A 3,898-nucleotide genomic window follows, 5' to 3' on the forward strand; every position below is an offset into this window, starting at 1 on the left:
TTCGCGCAGCAGAACAAGCTGGGATCCCAGATGGAGCGCGATGCTGTCGCCGGGAGTGAGGCCATGCGTTCATGATGGTGTTTCGTGCGGAGGCGACGTCGCTTTCTCCCGGGAAGTCTGTCCCCGCCCGCGAGCTGCGTGTTTGATCTGGTCCTTGAATTCCCCTCACGTTCGTCTCCTCCAGGTTCATCTCCGGCTGCTATTCCGGGCGCGGGGCCTTGTGTGAAGGCAGAGGTCGGCCCCATGTTGACAGGCTGGGAGGGGACCGAGGCCACAGCCCAGCGTGGGGACAGGAGGCAGGAATCGGCCGTTGTCATGTCAGCTGGAGCCGAAGGGTGTGCCCGGCAGGTGGCCCTGGCCCCACGCGCCCGCACCGCCCAGGGCGGCGGCTCCAGCGTCGGACACGCAGGCACCGGTGCTGGTTCTGGTTCCCCTTCACACTGAGCAAGAAGCCCTGCTTTGGGCTTCGGTTCTCACGCTGATCTGGGTTGGTTCACCCATCACTTTTCTCCGGCGTTCAATGGGAAAGCAGCCGTCGGCCTGGGCAGCTGTCTGTCCTGGGTCACCCCGACCCCTCGCTTCCAAAATACCGATTAGTGAATGTTCTTCAGTTCCTTGTTCTAAGAGGGAACTTAGCCTGAGAGAGACATGACTGAGGAGGAGTTCTCTTCCCGCTGAGACCAGACGGTTCACGGGCTTCCTGTCCGCGCTTTCCTGTGGGACATTGGCCCGCCCTCGAGCGCATCGGAGGGGTTTCCACACAGTCAAAGGCCATGAAACTGGGCCAGGAAGAAGCACGTGGAAAGTTCTGTCCACGACCGGCCGATGCTGGATAAACTGTCCACGCCCCTGTCCCTGAAGCCTGTCCACGGCGGAGGGTGCAACTCAACAAGCCGCACGGAGCCCCGTCTGCCCGAGGGCCGGCCCTGCCCGCTGTCCTCTGGGCCGGGGGAGCAGCACAGGACACCGCGCTGCCAGGGCACTGAGGGGTCTGGCCTGGGGGACGGGCACGCACAGGAGGTGGAAGTAGTTTCCTTGCGTTGTCATAGCTCTTCCTCCTCCAGCAAATCCGTCAACATCCATAAAAACCCACAAACTGCGTCGCTCAGCAGTCTTCCTGACAAACACACATTTTTTCTGTTATAAACGGCTTATCATTTCCAGATAAAAACACGGTTCCAATCCACGAGACGTGCTTACCATTCAAACTCATATTCTCCCAAAAAAGCTTTTTGAAGATTCTTAGAAGCTGCTTTAATCCACCTCGAAACAAACACATCTGCCTTTGGGTGGCCTGCCTCAGAACCGGATGGTGTCACAGTGGGGGCCACAGTGGAGCTGGAGGTGGTCAAGCCTTCCTTGCAGGTAGCCGACATCCACCCCCCCCCCCCAGAGCCGTCCGCGCCCACTCGGAGGGGTGAGGCCGAGGCCCCGCATGCACCCCTCTTGCGTGGACATAGAAATCACCTCTGCAGCGAAAAAGGCTCGTTTCTTGCATCCTCCCTTCTGCTGCCCGACACCCCCTCGTCACCTCCGACTATCGAGACTGTAATTTACTTGTAAATCAGGACATGGCTCAGGAGCATCGCTTGCGACTTATCACTTACCTGTGCGTCAGGGTGGGCGCTGCCGTCTGCGCCTCCGCGTCCGCATGTGTTCGGTGGGTCTGAGGGGGCTGTTCCCCTCCTTCTGGCGAGTCAGGGGCCGGGGAGGGAAGAGAAAGAAAGAAGCCAGGAGAACAGGGATGAGGGCCCAGTCCTCCCAGGGGTCAGCTCAAGGCTGAGCTGTTTCTATGTGAGCAGCTGACGGGGAAGAGGTACCTTCCTTCTGAGTTTGATGAGGGGCTTGGAAATCTGCCTCCATGGGCCTGGGAGGGGGGCCGGGGTGGGGTGGAGAGGACCCGGCTGGTTCGAGGCTGAAATCTGAAAAATGGCACAGGGTTAGGCTCCTGCGTTCCCCTAAAGCCCGCCCGCTGCCCCTGAGGGGCGTGGAAAAGCAGCCAGAGCTCCTTACCTGGGACACACAGCACCGCCTTTTCCTGGAGAAACCAAAGCACTTTAGTGAGTCTTACAACCGGAATTGCGTGAGGGGTCTGGTCCCCTCCCCCGGCTGGAGCGGGAGGGCTGGGGTCCCTGGCTCATGGCAGAGGCAGGTGACCAGGAGGGACGCCTCGCGTGGAGTGAGGACACCTGCTGTACAGCCTGGACGGGTCGCTGGACTGTGCTGAGCCTCGGGCTCCCCATGGAGGGTCGGGGTCCCGAGAGCTGCCCTCTGGGGTCGTGTGGAGAGAAAGCGGGTAGCGGAGGGGTAACGGGCTTTGAAGAAATGGGAGCTGCAGCGGGAGACGGAGCGCTGAGTCAGCAGGTGGCCGTGCACCGCGGGGTTCCTGGCAGGACTGGCTCGAGCCCGCGTCTCGGGCTCCTCCCAGGAGCTGCTGCGGCTCCAGGTGTGTGTCCGGTGACGCACCACACGGAGGCGCTGACATGTGTGCATGGGGCGGGGCGGGTGCATGTGTGCAGAAGGTCTGCGGCGTGGTGAGGAGCGCAGGACAGGAGCCCGGCTCTGACCCGGCTCTGACCCTAGTCCTGTGGCTTTGGGGGATGGCCTGACTTCCCTAGAACTGTCTGGTCTGTAAAACGGGGACGTTGTGCTAAATGCCTCTGTGGCTCCTCCAGCTCCGTCACGTATGTATGTGTATGTAAATATGCTTCGCGTAGCAACGGGCCCGCCGGACGTCGGCGGCAAGGCCTGCCCAAGTGCATTTATCGTGTCTGAAACAGAACATTCACCAAGTTCATGAAATCCTGTTGGCAAAGTCAATGGTTGTATTTAATGTCATTGTTTGAAATTCACTGTTTAACTGGACAAAAGATTGGTGCCGTTTTGAACATTGAGTTCTTAGCTTACGAGTGTTTGCTGTTAAAAATGTTTAATAAAGTTCATCTGTTAAAGTCAGAAATGCAGCGACTCTGCCCGTGGGCAGGGCCCGGCAGCCCGTTAGAAGGAGGCTGGTCTGTGCCTGGGCCTGCGCACAGCTCAGCGGCCAGTCAGTCGTCCCCACGGGGGCCCGGACGGCAGGCGACCGGAGGACCACCTGGCCCCGGGAGCGATGGTCGCGTAGACTGGGGCCGCGAGCCATGAGCTGCTGCCATTTCCGTGTGAGACATTGTCTGCGGCATATGAGGTGCAGTGTTGTCAAAAGAGATCCTGGTGTTTAAGAAGATCAAATGATGGTGCATTAAATGTTCACTTTTATTCTGCTGAGTCATGAATTTCTCCTTATCCAATGTCTGTGTGTGTGTGGGGGGCGGGGTTGGCAGGGGGCAAGTCAAGACCAGGGAACAGGTGGTCTCAGGAGCAATGCCCCCCAGGCCTCAGGTCTTCCTAGAAGAGGCCTGTCCGGTCCCCGGTGGGACTGGCCTCCCACAAGGGCAGGAGCTCACGCGGGGTGGGTGGCCATTCTGTGTCCCTGGGAGTTGGGCGCTGGGCTGTGGTCACACAGGGCGAGTGTCAAACAGCGTGGTGTCGATGTGGTGAGAATATGTATCTATCCTTACCCCAGGAAATGTTTACTGATTTGAGGGTGGGGGGCGGGACAGGGAGGGCGGGGGAGAGAGAGAAACATGGATGTGAGAAACATCGATCAGTTGCCTCCCATGTACCCCGACTGGGGGTCGAACCACAGCCTAGGGATATGTCATGACTGGGAATCGAACCCACAACCTTTTTGGTGCACGGACGACACTCCACCAGCTGAGCCACCGGCCAGGGCTTCACTGTGGTGACATTCTTGTTGGCCTAGGGACATGCCCTCCCTCCATGTCTTAGGGGCCCCACAGAGTAGAGGCAGTGCTCTGGGCCCGGACACACGGCCCTGTCCCCTTGGCGCTGGTCTCAG

General features: G+C 59.5%; 1 long non-coding RNA gene across 2 annotated transcripts in view; it reads right to left on the reverse strand.

The window, feature by feature from the left end:
* Positions 1 to 3,391, reverse strand: part of LOC106723692 — a 6,196-nt gene extending 2,805 nt beyond the window's left edge. For both annotated transcript variants that reach the window (XR_001359396.1, XR_001359395.1), the window contains exon 1: positions 1,608 to 3,391. This is a non-coding gene — a long non-coding RNA (uncharacterized LOC106723692). The remainder of the gene's footprint in view (positions 1 to 1,607) is intronic.
* Between the last annotated feature and the right edge of the window lie 507 nt (positions 3,392 to 3,898).

Source organism: Myotis brandtii, unplaced genomic scaffold, assembly GCF_000412655.1.
Source record: "Myotis brandtii unplaced genomic scaffold, ASM41265v1 scaffold627, whole genome shotgun sequence".
NCBI lineage: Eukaryota > Metazoa > Chordata > Mammalia > Chiroptera > Vespertilionidae > Myotis > Myotis brandtii.